Source organism: Pseudophryne corroboree, unplaced genomic scaffold, assembly GCF_028390025.1.
Source record: "Pseudophryne corroboree isolate aPseCor3 unplaced genomic scaffold, aPseCor3.hap2 scaffold_1001, whole genome shotgun sequence".
NCBI lineage: Eukaryota > Metazoa > Chordata > Amphibia > Anura > Myobatrachidae > Pseudophryne > Pseudophryne corroboree.
The window spans coordinates 204,857-221,293 of record NW_026967628.1 but is presented as its reverse complement, the minus strand read 5'-3'; the positions used below and the strand labels follow the sequence as shown (position 1 = coordinate 221,293).

The 16,437-nt window shown below is 46.5% G+C and overlaps 15 non-coding genes across 15 annotated transcripts; 11 read left to right on the top strand and 4 right to left on the bottom strand.

Moving 5' to 3' along the window:
- Positions 1–34: 34 nt before the first annotated feature.
- LOC134987379 (U1 spliceosomal RNA) lies at positions 35–197 on the top strand. The gene has a single exon (XR_010193041.1). It is a non-coding gene; the product is annotated as a U1 spliceosomal RNA (small nuclear RNA).
- A 670-nt stretch (positions 198–867) lies between these two features.
- Positions 868–1,032, top strand: LOC134987386 (U1 spliceosomal RNA). The gene has a single exon (XR_010193047.1). It is a non-coding gene; the product is annotated as a U1 spliceosomal RNA (small nuclear RNA).
- Positions 1,033–1,181: 149 nt separating this feature from the next.
- LOC134987372 (U1 spliceosomal RNA) lies at positions 1,182–1,344 on the top strand. The gene has a single exon (XR_010193033.1). It is a non-coding gene; the product is annotated as a U1 spliceosomal RNA (small nuclear RNA).
- A 674-nt stretch (positions 1,345–2,018) lies between these two features.
- On the top strand, positions 2,019–2,182 carry LOC134987357 (U1 spliceosomal RNA). The gene has a single exon (XR_010193021.1). It is a non-coding gene; the product is annotated as a U1 spliceosomal RNA (small nuclear RNA).
- Positions 2,183–2,334: 152 nt separating this feature from the next.
- LOC134987385 (U1 spliceosomal RNA) lies at positions 2,335–2,497 on the top strand. The gene has a single exon (XR_010193046.1). It is a non-coding gene; the product is annotated as a U1 spliceosomal RNA (small nuclear RNA).
- A 674-nt stretch (positions 2,498–3,171) lies between these two features.
- On the top strand, positions 3,172–3,335 carry LOC134987349 (U1 spliceosomal RNA). The gene has a single exon (XR_010193012.1). It is a non-coding gene; the product is annotated as a U1 spliceosomal RNA (small nuclear RNA).
- Positions 3,336–3,487: 152 nt separating this feature from the next.
- LOC134987388 (U1 spliceosomal RNA) lies at positions 3,488–3,650 on the top strand. The gene has a single exon (XR_010193050.1). It is a non-coding gene; the product is annotated as a U1 spliceosomal RNA (small nuclear RNA).
- Positions 3,651–4,321: 671 nt separating this feature from the next.
- LOC134987343 (U1 spliceosomal RNA) lies at positions 4,322–4,485 on the top strand. Its single transcript, XR_010193007.1, has one exon. It is a non-coding gene; the product is annotated as a U1 spliceosomal RNA (small nuclear RNA).
- Positions 4,486–4,637: 152 nt separating this feature from the next.
- LOC134987331 (U1 spliceosomal RNA) lies at positions 4,638–4,800 on the top strand. The gene has a single exon (XR_010192996.1). It is a non-coding gene; the product is annotated as a U1 spliceosomal RNA (small nuclear RNA).
- Positions 4,801–5,471: 671 nt separating this feature from the next.
- LOC134987330 (U1 spliceosomal RNA) lies at positions 5,472–5,635 on the top strand. Its single transcript, XR_010192995.1, has one exon. It is a non-coding gene; the product is annotated as a U1 spliceosomal RNA (small nuclear RNA).
- Positions 5,636–12,227: 6,592 nt separating this feature from the next.
- On the bottom strand, positions 12,228–12,343 carry LOC134987339 (U5 spliceosomal RNA). The gene has a single exon (XR_010193002.1). It is a non-coding gene; the product is annotated as a U5 spliceosomal RNA (small nuclear RNA).
- Positions 12,344–12,618: 275 nt separating this feature from the next.
- On the bottom strand, positions 12,619–12,734 carry LOC134987333 (U5 spliceosomal RNA). Its single transcript, XR_010192997.1, has one exon. It is a non-coding gene; the product is annotated as a U5 spliceosomal RNA (small nuclear RNA).
- A 286-nt stretch (positions 12,735–13,020) lies between these two features.
- On the bottom strand, positions 13,021–13,136 carry LOC134987338 (U5 spliceosomal RNA). The gene has a single exon (XR_010193001.1). It is a non-coding gene; the product is annotated as a U5 spliceosomal RNA (small nuclear RNA).
- Positions 13,137–13,406: 270 nt separating this feature from the next.
- Positions 13,407–13,522, bottom strand: LOC134987335 (U5 spliceosomal RNA). Its single transcript, XR_010192999.1, has one exon. It is a non-coding gene; the product is annotated as a U5 spliceosomal RNA (small nuclear RNA).
- A 144-nt stretch (positions 13,523–13,666) lies between these two features.
- On the top strand, positions 13,667–13,830 carry LOC134987377 (U1 spliceosomal RNA). Its single transcript, XR_010193039.1, has one exon. It is a non-coding gene; the product is annotated as a U1 spliceosomal RNA (small nuclear RNA).
- Positions 13,831–16,437: the final 2,607 nt, after the last annotated feature.

Genomic DNA, 16,437 nt, shown 5'->3' with positions numbered 1-16,437 from the left:
CGAGCAGCGACCCTCCCCAGCTCTAGCCCAACTTCTACTTACCTGGCAGGTGAGATACTATGATCATGTAGGTGCTTCTCCCAGGGCAAGGCTCACCCATTGCACTCTGGGTGTGCTGCTCCTGCGATTTCCCCAAATGTGTGAAACTTGACTGCATAATTTGTGTTTCCCCTGGTCGGCTCTCGTATAATTCAGATCTCTTTGTCTCAGGTCTCTCTCCAGCCTAGTTTGCTGTCTGTTTCAACTTCTCTTTTCTTGAGCCGCTCCCTTCTATGCCCTTGCGCACTATCCTGACTTCTCCCGTCTGCTTACTTTGTGCCTTCCAATGCACAATGCAAACTACAGGTAGTGCTGCAGGGCCCACACCCTTTTACTTGCCGTTCAGAGCTGCTCTGGAGCTGTTACAGTGCCCAGCTGCTGCAATAAATCAGCTTGAATGCTTCAGGGGATGGGGCATGGCCAACATGAGCCCCACACCAAAGGAGGGTGGGGTGTTTAATGCGAACTAGGGGTCATCCAAGCACCGCAAAAGGCCGCCATGCCCTGCACGCCCCTTTTCTCTTTTCATATGCAGATGAGGGTTGAAGCCAACTTTGACCCACTGCTTGGATGACATCACCGTATGCAAATCCGTCTTCTGCAGAACTTCCCCCAGGAATGCTTGCACTAGTTGTTGCATTTGGTTTGTTGTTTGGGGGTGCTTCAGTATTAGGCAGCCTTCTGCCCTCCCATGTTCATCTGAAAATATGTGTTCTCCCTGCAGTTGTTGTCCCCAGATGAGAGTTCCCTTGTGCTGCCTCAGTTGAATCTCCTTTACTTGACAGAGATGTGCATGAGCAGCGGCCCTCCCCAGCCCTATCCCAAATCATACTTATTTTGCATAGGAGATACCATGGTCATGAAGATTACTCTCCCAGGGTGAGGTTCATTCATTGCATTCTGGGTATGCTGACCCCTGTGATTTCCCCAAATGTGGGAAACGTGACTGCTTTATTTGTTGGCAGTGGGGGACTGTGTTTGTGTTTTCCTCTGATCTCTGGTAAAAGTCAGATTTCTTTGTTTCAGATCTTCCTCTAGCCTTGTTCTTCTTTCGAGAGTTTCCTTGTGCTGCCTCAGTTGGATCTCCTTCACTTGACAGGGGGGTGCCCGAGCAGCGACCCTCCCCAGCTCTAGCCCAACTCCTACTTACCTGCCAGGTGAGATACTATGATCATGAAGGTGCTTCTCCCAGGGCAAGGCTCACCCATTGCACTCTGGGTGTGCTGCCCCTGCGATTTCCCCAAATGTGGGAAACTTGACTGCATAATTTGTGTTTCCCCTGGTCAGGTCTCGTATAATTCAGATCTCTTTGTCTCAGGTCTCTCTCCTGCCTAGTTTGCTGTCTGTTTCCACTTCTCTTTTCTTGAGCCGCTCCCTTCTATGCCCTTGCGCACTATCCTGACTTCTCCTCCTTTCTGCTTACTTTGTGCCTTCCAACGCACAATGCGAACTACAGGTAGTGCTGCAGGGCCCACACCCTTTTACTTGCCTTACAGAGCAGCTCTCGAGCTGTTACAGTGCCCAGCTGCTGCAAGAAATCAGCTTGAATGCTTCAGGGGCTGGGGCATAGCCAACATGAGCCCCACACCGAAGGAGGGTGGAGGTGTTTAATGCAAACTAGGGGTCAGCCAAGTGCTGCAAAAGGCCACCATGCCCTGCACGCCCCTTTTCTCTTTTCATATGCAGACGAGGGTTGAAGCCAACTTTGACCCACTGCTTGGATGACATCACCATATGCAAATCTATCTGCTGCAGGCCTTCCCCCAGGAATGCTTGCACTAGTTGTTGCATTTGGTTTGTTGTTTGGGGGTGCTTCAGTATTAGGCAGCCTTCTGCCCTCCCATGTTCATCTGAAAATATGTGTTCTCCCTGCAGTTGTTGTCCCCAGATGAGAGTTCCCTTGTGCTGCCTCAGTTGAATCTCCTTTACTTGACAGAGATGTGCCTGAGCAGCGGCCCTCCGCAGCCATATCCCAAATCATACTTATTTTGCATAGGAGATACCATTGTTATGAAGATTGTTCTCCCAGGGTGCGGTTCATTCATTGCACTCTGGGTATGCTGAACCCTGTGATTTCCCCAAATGTGGGAAACTCGACTGCATTATTTGTGGTAGTGGTGGACTGTGTTTGTGCTTTCCTCTGGTCAGCTCTGGTTAAAGTCAGATTTCTTTGTCTCAGATCTTCCTCTAGCCTTGTTCTTCTTTCGAGAGTTCCTTTGTGCTGCCTCAGTTGGATCTCCTTCACTTGACAGGGGGGTGCCCGAGCAGCGACCCTCCCCAGCTCTAGCCCAACTCCTACTTACCTGCCAGGTGAGATACTATGATCATGAAGGTGCTTCTCCAAGGGCAAGGCTCACCCATTGCACTCTGGGTGTGCTGCTCCTGCGATTTCCCCAAATGTGGGAAACTTGACTGCATAATTTGTGTTTCCCCTGGTCAGGTCTCGTATAATTCAGATATCTTTGTCTCAGGTCTCTCTCCAGCCTAGTTTGCTGTCTGTTTCCACTTCTCTTTTCTTGAGCCGCTCCCTTCTATGCCCTTGCGCACTATCCTGACTTCTCCTCCTTTCTGCTTACTTTGTGCCTTCCAACGCACAATGCGAACTACAGGTAGTGCTGCAGGGCCCACACCCTTTTACTTGCCTTACAGAGCAGCTCTGGAGCTGTTACAGTGCCCAGCTGCTGCAAGAAATCAGCTTGAATGCTTCAGGGGCTGGGGCATAGCCAACATGAGCCCCACACCGAAGGAGGGTGGAGGTGTTTAATGCAAACTAGGGGTCAGCCAAGTGCCGCAAAAGGCCACCATGCCCTGCACGCCCCTTTTCTCTTTTCATATGCAGACGAGGGTTGAAGCCAACTTTGACCCACTGCTTGGATGACATCACCATATGCAAATCTATCTGCTGCAGGCCTTCCCCCAGGAATGCTTGCACTAGTTGTTGCATTTGGTTTGTTGTTTGGGGGTGCTTCAGTATTAGGCAGCCTTCTGCTCTCCCATGTTCATCTGAAAATATGTGTTCTCCCTGCAGTTGTTGTCCCCAGATGAGAGTTCCCTTGTGCTGCCTCAGTTGAATCTCCTTTACTTTACAGAGATGTGCCTGAGCAGCGGCCCTCCCCAGCCCTATCCCAAATCATACTTATTTTGCATAGGAGATACCATGGTCATAAAGATTGTTCTCTCAGGGTGAGGTTCATTCATTGCATTCTGGGTATGCTGACCCCTGTGATTTCCCCAAATGTGGGAAACTCAACTGCATTATTTGTGGTAGTGGGGGACTGTGTTTGTGTTTTCCTCTGGTCAGCTCTGGTAAAAGTCAGATTTCTTTGTCTCAGATCTTCCTCTAGCCTTGTTCTTCTTTCGAGAGTTCCATTGTGCTGCCTCAGTTTGATCTCCTTCACTTGACAGGGGGGTACCCGAGCAGCGACCCTCCCCAGCTCTAGCCCAACTCCTACATACCTGCCAGGTGAGATACTATGATCATGAAGGTGCTTCTCCCAGGGCAAGGCTCACCCATTGCACTCTGGGTGTGCTGCTCCTGTGATTTCCCCAAATGTGGGAAACTTGACTGCATAATTTGTGTTTCCCCTGGTCGGCTCTCGTATAATTCAGATCTCTTTGTCTCAGGTCTCTCTCCAGCCTAGTTTGCTGTCTGTTTCCACTTCTCTTTTCTTGAGCCGCTGCCTTCTATGCCCTTGTGCACTCTCCTGACTTCACCTGTCTGCTTACTTTGTGCCTTCCAACGCACAATGCAAACTACAGGTAGTGCTGCAGGGCCAACACCCTTTTACTTGCCTTACAGAGCAGCTCTGGAGCTGTTACAGTGCCCAGCTGCTGCAAGAAATCAGCTTGAATGCTTCAGGGGCTGGGGCATAGCCAACATGAGCCCCACACCGACGGAGGGTGGAGGTGTTTAATGCTAACTAAGGGTCATCCAAGCGCCGCAAAAGGCCGCCATGCCCTGCATACCCCTTTTCTCTTTTCATATGCAGATGAGGGTTCCAGCCAACTTTGGCCCACTGCTTGGATGACATCACCGTATGCAAATCCGTCTTCTGCAGACCTTTTCCCAGGAATGCTTGTACTAGTTGTTGCATTTGGTTTGTTGTTTGGGGGTGCTTCAGTATTAGGCAGCCTTCTGCTCTCCCATGTTCATCTGAAAATATGTGTTCTCCCTGCAGTTGTTGTCCCCAGATGAGAGTTCCCTTGTGCTGCCTCAGTTGAATCTCCTTTACTTGACAGAGATGTGCCTGAGCAGCGGCCCTCCCCAGCCCTATCCCAAATCATACTTATTTTGCATAGGAGATACAATTGTCATGAAGATTGTTCTCCCAGGGTGAAGTTCATTCATTGCATTCTGGGTATGCTGACTCCTGTGATTTCCCCAAATGTGGGAAACTCGACTGCATTATTTGTGGTAGTGGGGGACTGTGTTTGTGCTTTCCTCTGGTCAGCTCTGGTAAAAGTCAGATTTCTTTGTCTCAGATCTTCCTCTAGCCTTGTTCTTTTTTCGAGAGTTTCCTTGTGCTGCCTCAGTTGGATCTCCTTCACTTGACAGGGGGGTGCCCGAACAGCGACCCTCCCCAGCTCTAGCCCAACTCCTACTTACCTGCCAGGTGAGATACTATGATCAGGAAGGTGCTTCTCCCAGGGCAAGGCTCACCCAATGCACTCTGGGTGTGCTGCTCCTACGATTTCCCCAAATGTGGGACACTTGATTACATAATTTGTGTTTCCTCTGGTCGGCTCTCGTATAATTCAGATCTCTTTGTCTCAGGTCTCTCTCCAGCCTAGTTTGCTGTCTGTTTCCACTTCTCTTTTCTTGAGCCGCTCCCTTCTATGCCCTTGTGCACTATCCTGACTTCTCCCGTCTGCTTACTTTGTGCCTTCCAACGCACAATGCAAACTACAGGTAGTGCTGCAGGGCCCACACCCTTTTACTTGCTTTACAGAGCAGCTCTGGAGCTGTTACAGTGCCCAGCTGCTGCAAGAAATCAGCTTGAATGCTTCAGGGGCTGGGGCATAGCCAACATGAGCCCCACACCGAAGGAAGGTGGAGGTGTTTAATGCGAACTAGGGGTCATCCAAGCGCCGCAAAAGGCCGCCATGCCCTGCACACCCCTTTTTTATTTTCATATGCAGACGAGGGTTGAAGCCAACTTTGACCCACTGCTTGGATGACATCACCATATGCAAATCCATCTGCTGCAGGCCTTCCCCCAGGAATGCTTGCACTAGTAGTTGCATTTGATTTGTTGTTTGGGGGTGCTTCAGTATTAGGCAGCCTTCTGCCCTCCCATGTTCATCTGAAAATATGTGTTCTCCCTGCAGTTGTTGTCCCCAGATGAGAGTTCCCTTGTGTTGCCTCAGTTGAATCTCCTTTACTTGACAGAGATGTGCCTGAGCAGCGGCCCTCCCCAGCCCTATCCCAAATCATACTTATTTTGCATAGGAGATACCATGGTCATGAAGATTGTTCTCCCAGGGTGAGGTTCATTCATTGCACTCTGGGTATGCTGACCCCTGTGATTTCCCCAAATGTGGGAAACTCGACTGCATTATTTGTAGTAGTGGGGGACTGCGTTTGTGCTTTCCTCTGGTCAGCTCTGGTAAAAGTCAGATTTCTTTGTCTCAGATCTTCCTCTAGCCTTGTTCTTCTTTCGAGAGTTCCCTTGTGCTGCCTCAGTTGGATCTCCTTCACTTGACAGGGGGTGCCCGAGCAGCAATCCTCCACAGCTCTAGCCCAACTCCTACTTACCTGCCAGGTGAGATACTATGATCTTCACTGTTAGGGCAATCAGGATGTGGAATTCCCTGCCAGGGAAGGTGGTAATGGCGGACTCTGTAATTGGATTTAAAAAAGGAATGGATACATTTCTGAATGAAAAAGCTATCCAAGGTTATAATACTTAAAATATCAACATGGTTAATCCGGGGGTAACATGAGTTATAGTAGCTAACTAGTCATAAAACATTATTCAGCAAGTATGTAGAATCATCACAACTTAAAACAGGTTGAACACGATGGGCAATTTGCCTCTATTCAACCTCAAAAACTATGTTACTATATGTTACTATATTACTATGTTACTGTAGTATACAGAACACCACAATGTAATGAGCAGTGATAGTGAGCACTGATGAGGATACTAGAACTGACACTGAGCAGCAAGATGCAGCACTGGACTATTAGTAATGTACTGTAGTATGCTGAGCACCACAATGCAGCACAAGACAATGAGCAGTGATACTGAGCACTGATGAGGATACTACTGAGAACTGACACTGAGCAGGAGAGACACACTACTAGTATTACTGAGCAGCAATAAGTAACCACTGATACTGAGCACTGATATTGAGATTTCCACTGAGAGAACATAGCCACGTCCTCTCCGCTCTCTCTTCAATGCACGAGTAAAAATGGCGGCAACGCGCAGCTCTTTATATGGAATCCGAATCTCGCGAGAATCCGACAGCGGGATGATGACATTTTCCCTTGTTCAGGTTTTCCGAGTCAGGCGGGAACAACCGAGCCTGCCTCGGACCAGTGTAAACCACGTGGAGTTCGTCGGGAATTCGGTTCTCGGAGAACCGAACCCGCTCCTCTCTACCTTATACCCATCAATTTTTTTATTTTCAATCTAAGCCCCTGCAGTTTTCTGTAAGCATCTGCTTCGCTATGATGATCAACAAGTCACAAGGGCAAACACTCAGGGCTTGAGGCGTAGATCTTAGGACCAGCTGCTACAAGCATGGCAGAGGTGTCACTATCACTGGTGACACCCAGAGAGGTGGCGAGGGAGATTGTAATGCAGTGCGCGCAGATAAGCAGTGCAATGGTAAAAAGGAGGCATGGTTTCATAGGTAGGGGCGTGGCCTGGTGGCCTGAATCTACATTTTGTTGCTCCGGGTGTCCCGGGGGTTGGGGGCTGCACCCGGGGACTAGTGTGTGTGCGGTGCTGGCTCCTGCACAGTGACAGGGCATGGCCACCCAGCATGACGCCTCCATTCTTGACCATGCTGTAATTGCAGTCGCACTGCAGTTCAGCGTGATCATAAAAAATGGTGTAGCCTCCTGCTGGTGCAGACTGTATGTGCGCGCAGGAAGCCGCCACCATTTTTGTGATCACAGCGGCTGAATGTGATGTCATACAGCCGCTGTGACCACGCCCCCTGTGTCTCCTCCGTTGCAGACCCCATTTTGAAGCCTTGCCCCCGCACCGCTCCATCCCTGACTTGGAAATGGAGTGTTGCTGACCCCCCTCTCCCCCCCCCGCCCCGATTGACAGGCAGAGGCGATCGCATTCTCTGCGGGGTGCCGCAGAAAATGCAGGCACATGCGTATGCTGTTAGCAAATTTTGCAGTTGGATCGCTTATTGTGATTGCATTCCAACCTGAATCAGGCCCTATTACCTATCACAATGCGCTGCGGGCAGTACAAAATTGGGTTAATATAGGAGTAAAACTCCCAGACCTGTGCTCCTTAACTGTACCTGGTGGCTAGTGGAGCGGCTGCCCAGTAATCAGTGTCCACGCCAGTGCGCACACGGTCCACCCCCTACGGCCACGCTCCCCTTCATCAGCGGCCTCGTGATCCGGAAGGGCGGTGTGTGTGTGACTGACCTTAGGAAGAAACTGGAGCCTCCGCTGCAGTGACCCAGCAACCAGGGCACGGGAGTATACAGCGCCGCTGGGAGTGATGAAGCTGCAGTAAAGATGTCTATTAGACCTAGCCTGCTGCAGCCCTTGTAGATTCTCATAAAACAAGTTCTTCTTTTCTTGTCAAAATTAATAGCTAAGAATAGGCTGCCTGAGGCAGGCCCCTGTTAAGTGGCCTGCTACTGAAGGCACCAACTACAAACTGAGCTCTCTGTTCATGGAAGCGGGGTTATAGAGGAGGATGCGCTGAGCATCTTGGGAACAGTCAAAAGCTTTGAGCCGGTTGGTGCCTCAGATCAAGATCCTACTCTACACCCCAATGTGAATCCTTGTGGAGTCCAGTGTACCCCACAGAAGAAATTAATGTGTCACACCCATTGGCAGCAACCTTAGAATAGCTGCTGACGGGCACAATTGAATCCAGCACATAGATGCAATTCAAATATGTAATTTGTACCTTCCTATTTTAAAATATAATGGATGAACCTCACCCTGTGAGAACAATCTTCATGATCAAGATATCTCATATGCAAAATAAGTATGAGTTGGGATAGGGCTGGGGAGGGTGGCTGCTCGGGCAGCCCCTCCCCCGTCAAGTTAAGGAGATTCAACTGAGGACGCACAAGGGAACTCTCGTCTGGGGACACCAACTGCAGGGAGACCACATCTGTTCAGATGAACATGGGAGGGTGGAAGGCTGCCTAATATTGAAGCACCATCAAATATCAAACCATATGCAACAACTAGTACAAGCATTCCTGGGGGAAGGTCTGCAGAAGACGGATTTGCATACGGTGATGTCATCCAAGATGTGGGCCAAAGTTGGCTGGAACCCTCATCTGCATATGAAAAGAGAAAAGGGGCATGCAGGGCATGGCGGCCTTTTGCGGTGCTTGGATGACCCCTAGTTCGCATTAAACACCCCCACCCTCCTTTGGTGTGGGGCTCATGTTGGCCATGCCCCATCCCCTGAAGCATTCAAGCTGATTTCTTGCAGCAGCTGGGCACTGTAACAGCTCCAGAGCTGTTCTGTAAGGCAAGTAAAAGGGTGTGGGCCCTGCAGCACCACCTGTAGTTCGCATTGTGCGTTGGAAGGCACAAAGTAAGCAGACGGGAGGAGAAGTCAGGATAGTGCGCAAGGGCATCCTTTTCTCTTAGTCCGTAGAGGATGCTGGGGTCACATTAAGAACCATGGGGTATAGACGGGATCCGCAAGAGACATGGGCACTTTAAGACTTTCAAAGGGTGTGAACTGGCTCCTCCCTCTATGCCCCTCCTCCAGACTCCAGTTATAGGAACTGTGCCCAGGGAGACGGACATTTCGAGGAAAGGATTTATTGTTAAACTAAGGTGAGCATCTTACCAGCTCACACCTTAAGCATGCCGCAGAACGTGGCATTCAACAGAACACAAGCCAACGGCATGAACAATTGCAGCAAAAAGCTGACCAGAACCATAACATAACATGTGTATAACCACAAGTAATAACTGCAGACACAGTATGGACTGGGACGGGTGCCCAGCATCCTCTACGGACTAAGAGAAAAGGATTTACCAGTAGGTATTAAAATCCTATTTTCTCATACGACCTAGAGGATGCTGGGGTCACATTAAGAACCATGGGGTTATACCAAAGCTCTTGAACGGGTGGGAGAGTGCGTACGACTCTGCAGCACCGAATGACCCAACTTGAGGTTATCATCAGCCAAGGTATCAAACTTGTAAAACTTAGCAAAAGTGTTTACTAAATAGCTGCTCGGCAAAGTTGCAATGCCGAGACTCCCCGACCAGCTGCCCAGGATGAACCCACCTTTCTAGTAGAATGGGTCTTCACCTAATTCAGTAATGGCAATCCTGCCATGGAATGAGCATGCTGAATCTTACCACAGATCCAGCGCATAATGGTCTACATGGAAGCAGGACACCCAATCCTGTTGGGAGCATACAGGACAAACAGAGCCTCTGTTTTCCTAATCTGAACCGTTCTGGTGACATAAATTTTCAAAGTTCTGACCACAGCCAGAGACTTTGACTCAACGAAGGTGTCAGTGGCCAAAGGCACCAAGATGAACCACCTTCGGCAGAAATTGTTGACGTGTCCTCAATTCTGCTCTATCTTCATGAAAGATCAAATAAAGGCTCTTGTGATACTGCATGGTTTGTACTGTTTTCCATGTGCTCCCAGATCTTTCAAGCAAGTAGCATGGTCAAGAAAGTTCTGTTTGAAAAGAAACAACATTTACTGTCATTGTTATAGAATTTGGGAGAAAAAACAAGAAGAAATCTGCACTGTTGACGCACTGGACAGAATGAATGAATCATAAAATATAACCTTTATTAAGTATGTATTAAAATTGGATAAATATTAATATTATTATCCCAAACTGCAGTGAAACATAAATGTTAAAATCACAGAACTAACATACATGTGCATAAGAAGAATAAAGAGATGTGAAAAAAAGGTTTAAAAAGCGTGTCCGTGTGTGATTATTTTTGAAGGCACAACCCTGGCGGGGTTGTTTATATAGATATATATGTTGCTAATAATCACTTTCTAGCGTAATGTTATTAAATAGCTGTTAGTATCTATGTCGTCAGGTACCACTGGGTCGTATCCTATATACTCCCTTCACTCAATAGGGGTTACCTCCCGGGAAGCCATCCCCATTGGCGAATTTGTGGGGGTGATTGAGTATAACCGGTAAGCTAACCTCCAATTTGTGGGGTGCTTAGGTAGATGGGGATCACTTATTTCTCTGTGTCCCCTAAGACTATATTCCTAAATTCAATACCACAGGGGGATAGCTTTCTATATCGGATAAGGAATCACTTGATAGGGAAATCTCTATGGATCATGGAAAGATCATATTTATTAATATCCAAACTAAAAAAATGATGAATAGCTTTAATTTAGCTGTTTAGATATAGTTAATTGGCGAGATATACCAACAGGTGCGGTTGCCTTAAGGAATATGGCAATTCCAATATAAATAGCAGCCCTCCTTCATATAATCAGCCAGATCTTATTAAATCTGGTCCAGATATAGCCGTTCAGATATACTTAATTGACAACATATATCAATCGGTGGGGTTGCCTTAAGGAATATAGCAATTCCAATTCTCATATAAATAGCAACCTTCCTTCATATATTCAGCCAGATCTTATTTAATCTGATCTAGGCGTAGGCAATAATGCTTTCCTTAGAGGTATAGCCACCTCAATTCTTATTAAGAAGCAAAGTGTCTGTCATAATGGTTTATCCAATTCATCTAAGAAATAATATATTCCATGTGTCAGAGATTCATTACTCTCTATTTACACTGTTAAAGAGTTAATTCTTATTATGTTACAGTGTAATGAAATTATCATATAGGGAGATGTGGCAATTCCATGTGCTATATATATAATAACCCTTAGTGGTCCAGATTCCACAATGAGGAATTTTCTTATAAACCGCTGAAACACACAGCTGTTTGACTGACTTCCAAATATATCTATCTCACTTTGTAACAGTCTTATGATAGAGAAACTGTTACATATTCGGTCACTTAGTTATCTAAAGGTAAACAGACTCAGTGTGAGGGTAATATAATATATCAAATGCGCTGTCAATAATCGTGGTAACTGGTGTAATAATGTGGTATATTGAGTATGCTAGTAAGGCATATAACTGCTCTCCAGCCTTTAAGTGTTACCAATCAATTTGTTACACTGTAAAGGATTTATGGTGTCCTGTTAGGACATGCAGCTGCTAGGCTGACTCAAAGATTTATCCATTTGTAACAATTATGTAACAGTTATATACATGTTACTGGTATTACATAGAAATAGTATGACACAGGCCAGCAGTCCCATGTGTCTAGATTCCACAATAGGAGATTTTCTTTGTCTTATAAACTGCTGGAACACACAGCTGCTAGACTGACTTCAAATATATATATTACTTTGTAACAGTCTTATAGTAAAGAGACTGTTACACACTGTCATTTAGTTATCTCAAGGTTAGCAGATTCTGTGTGAGGATAGTGTTCTGTTAGAACATGCAGCTGCTAGGCTGACTCATAGAAAATGTATCCATTTGTAACAAATGACACATACAGCATTAAATTAATATCTATAGCAGCCCATGTGACATCTCTACTCTTATCATAATTGTCTGGTTATTGCCAATCTGGACAGCAGGAGTGATATATATTCACTAGTCCCAATATCCCATCATATAAATATACCCACACTGATATACTTTCTTATCAAGAGTTATTAGTAGCTATCTGTATGCACTTTAGACATTGTAATTGCTAAGTGACATCATATCTAGTGTATTCCTTTCTTATAGCTCAGCTTCTATTCCCTATTAGTGGAGACTAACAGCTAACATCATAATCATATATTTTTGTTTTATAACATTTCACATGAGTCAAATACACGCGGACACGCCGTGCCCTACACATGTGTTTCACTGCATCTATGGCAACTTACATTAAAGCTAACAAGAAAGCACACTCGTTCTGTCTTTAAACTGATAAAAGAAACCCCAATAATATGGGGCATGCAAAAATTGAGATAAAACTCAGTTTTGCTCCTCTCCACGGAAATCTTTAATAAAAGGCGAAATATTTGTTAGTTCTGAAGAGAAACCAGAGCATGACCAAGATTCCACCTGTCGCCTGAGTGCCATGCCAGCAGTTCTCATTGAGCTCAAAGTGAGCACCCAATTTGAAAGAAAGAAAGCAGATTTCTCACCAGGCTTCCCCTAGCTATAAACATGGTTTGTACTCTTTTCCATGTGTTCCCAGATCTTTCAAGCAATTAGTATAGTCAAGAAAGTTCTGTTTGAAAAGAAACAAACATTTACTGTCATTTCTATGCAAATGAGCTTACATTAAAGCACACTCGTTCTATCTTTAAACAGATAAAATAAAACCCCAATAAGATGGGGCATGCAAAATTTGAGATAAAACTCAGTTTTGCTCCTCTCCACGGAAATCTTTAGTAAAAGGCGAAAGATTTGTTCGTTCTGAAGAGAAACCAGAGCATGACCAAGATTCCACCTGTCGCCTGAGTGCCATGCCAGCAGTCCTCATTCAGCTCAAAGTGAGCACCCAATTTGAAAGAAAGAAAGCAGATTTCTCACCAGGCTTCCCCTTGCTATAAGCATGGTTTGTACTCTTTTCCATGTGCTCCCAGATCTTTCAAGCAAGTAGCATGGTCAAGAAAGTTCTGTTTGAAAAGAAACAGACATTTACTATCATTGTTATACAAATAAACTTACATTAAAGCCAACAAGAAAGCACACTCGTTCTGTCTTTAAACTGATAAAAGAAACCCCAATAATATGGGGCATGCAAAAATTGAGATAAAACTCAGTTTTGCTCCTCTCCACGGAAATCTTTAATAAAAGGCGAAAGATTTGTTCATTCTGAAGAGAAACCAGAGCATGACCAAGATTCCACCTGTCGCCTGAGTGCCATGCCAGCAGTCCTCATTCAGATCAAAGTGAGCGCCCAATTTGAAAGAAAGCAGATTTCTCACCTGGCTTCTCCTTGCTATAAGCATGGTTTGTACTGTATTCCATGTGCTCCCAGATCTTTCAAGCAAGTAGCATGGTCAAGAAAGTTCTGTTTGAAAAGAAACAAACATTTACTGTAATTTCTATGCAAATGAGCTTTCATTAAAGCACACTCATTCTATCTTTAAACCGATAAAAGAAAATCCAAAAAGATGGGGCATGCAAAAATTGAGGTAAAACTCAGTTTTGCTCCTCTCCACGGAAATCTTTAGTAAAAGGCGAAAGATTTGTTCGTTCTGAAGAGAAACCAGAGCATGACCAAGATTTTCATCTGAAAATATGTGTTCTCCCTGCAGTTGTTGTCCCCAGATGAGAGTTCCCTTGTGCTGCCTCAGTTGAATCTCCTTTACTTGACAGAGATGTGCCTGAGCAGCGGCCCTCCCCAGCCCTATCCCAAATCATACTTATTTTGCATAGGAGATACCATGGTCATGAAGATTGTTCTCCCAGGGTGAGGTTCATTCATTGCATTCTGGGTATGCTGACCCCTGTGATTTCCCCAAATGTGGGAAACTCGACTGCATTATTTGTGGTAGTGGGGGACTGTGTTTGTGCTTTCCTCTGGTCAGCTCTGGTAAAAGTCAGATTTCTTTGTCTCAGATCTTCCTCTAGCCTTGTTCTTCTTTCGAGAGTTCCCTTGTGCTGCCTCAGTTGGATCTCCTTCACTTGACAGGGGGTGCCCGAGCAGCAATCCTCCACAGCTCTAGCCCAACTCCTACTTACCTGCCAGGTGAGATACTATGATCTTCACTGTTAGGGCAATCAGGATGTGGAATTCCCTGCCAGGGAAGGTGGTAATGGCGGACTCTGTAATTGGATTTAAAAAAGGAATGGATACATTTCTGAATGAAAAAGCTATCTAAGGTTATAATACTTAAAATATCAACATGGTTAATCCGGGGGTAACATGAGTTATAGTAGCTAACTAGTCATAAAACATTATTCAGCAAGTATGTAGAATCATCACAACTTAAAACAGGTTGAACACGATGGGCAATTTGCCTCTATTCAACCTCAAAAACTATGTTACTATATGTTACTATATTACTATGTTACTGTAGTATACAGAAAACCAAAATGCAATGAACAGTGATAGTGAGCACTGATGAGGATACTAGAACTGACACTGAGCAGCAAGATGCAGCACTGGACTATTAGTAATGTACTGTAGTATGCTGAGCACCACAATGCAGCACAAGACAATGAGCAGTGATACTGAGCACTGATGAGGATACTACTGAGAACTGACACTGAGCAGGAGAGACACACTACTAGTATTACTGAGCAGCAATAAGTAACCACTGATACTGAGCACTGATATTGAGATTTCCACTGAGAGAACATAGCCACGTCCGTTCCGCTCTCTCTTCAAAGCACGAGTAAAAATGGCGGCAACAAGCAGCTCTTTATATGGAATCCGAATCTCGCGAGAATCCGACAGCGGGATGATGACATTTTCCCTTGTTCAGGTTTTCCGAGTCAGGCGGGAACAACCGAGCCTGCCTCGGACCAGTGTAAACAACGTGGAGTTCGTGGGGAATTCGGTTCTCGGAGAACCGAACCCGCTCCTCTCTACCTTATACCCATCAATTTTTTTATTTTCAATCTAAGCCCCTGCAGTTTTCTGTAAGCATCTGCTTCGCTATGATGATCAACAAGTCACAAGGGCAAACACTCAGGGCTTGAGGCGTAGATCTTAGGACCAGCTGCTACAAGCATGGCAGAGGTGTCACTATCACTGGTGACACCCAGAGAGGTGGCGAGGGAGATTGTAATGCAGTGCGCGCAGATAAGCAGCGCAATGGTAAAAAGGAGGCATGGTTTCATAGGTAGGGGCGTGGCCTGGTGGCCTGAATCTACATTTTGTTGCTCCGGGTGTCCCGGGGGTTGGGGGCTGCACCCGGGGACTAGTGTGTGAGCAGTGCTGGCTCCTGCACAGTGAAAGGGCATGGCCACCCAGCATGACGCCTCCCTTCTTGACCATGCTGTAATTGCAGTCGCACTGCAGTTCAGCGTGATCATAAAAAATGGTGTAGCCTCCTGCTGGTGCAGACTGTATGTGCGCGCAGGAAGCCGCCACCATTTTTGTGATCACAGCGGCTGAATGTGATGTCATACAGCCGCTGTGACCACGCCCCCTGTGTCTCCTCCGTTGCAGACCCCATTTTGAAGCCTTGCCCCCGCACCGCTCCATCCCTGACTTGGAAATGGAGTGTTGCTGACCCACCTATCCCCCCCCCGCCCCGATTGACAGGCAGAGGCGATCGCATTCTCTGCGGGATGCCGCAGAAAATGCAGGCACATGCGTATGCTCTTAGCAATTTTTGCAGTTGGATCGCTTATTGTGATTGCAATCCAACCTGAATCAGGCCCTATTACCTATCACAATGCGCTGCGGGCAGTACAAAATTGGGTTAATATAGGAGAAAAACCCCCAGACCTGTGCTCCTTAACTGTACCTGGTGGCTAGTGGAGCGGCTGCCCAGTAATCAGTGTCCACGCCAGTGCGCACACGGTCCACCCCCTACGGCCACGCTCCCCTTCATCAGCGGCCTCGTGATCCGGAAGGGTGGTGTGTGTGTGACTGACCTTAGGATGAAACCGGACCCTCCGCTGCAGTGACCCAGCAACCAGGGCACGGGAGTATACAGCGCCGCTGGGAGTGATGAAGCTGCAGTAAAGATGTCTATTAGACCTAGCCTGCTGCAGCCCTTGTAGATTCTCATAAAACAAGTTCTTCTTTTCTTGTCAAAATTTATAGCTAAGAATAGGCTGCCTGAGGCAGGCCCCTGTTAAGTGGCCTGCTACTGAAGGCACCAACTACAAACTGAGCTCCCTGTTCATGGAAGCGGGGTTATAGAGGAGAATGCACTGAGCATCTTGGGAACAGTCAAAAGCTTTGAGCCGGTTGGTGCCTCAGATCAAGATCCTACTCTACACCCCAATGTGAATCCTTGTGGAGTCCAGTGTACCCCACAGAAGAAATTAATGTGTCACACCCATTGGCAGCAACCTTAGAATAGCTGCTGACGGGCACAATTGAGAAAGGAAGGGGGGGGGGGGGGGACATTTGAATCCAGCACATAAATGCAATTCAAATATGTAATTTGTACCTTCCTATTTTAAAATATAATGGATGAACCTCACCCTGTGATAACAATCTTCATGATC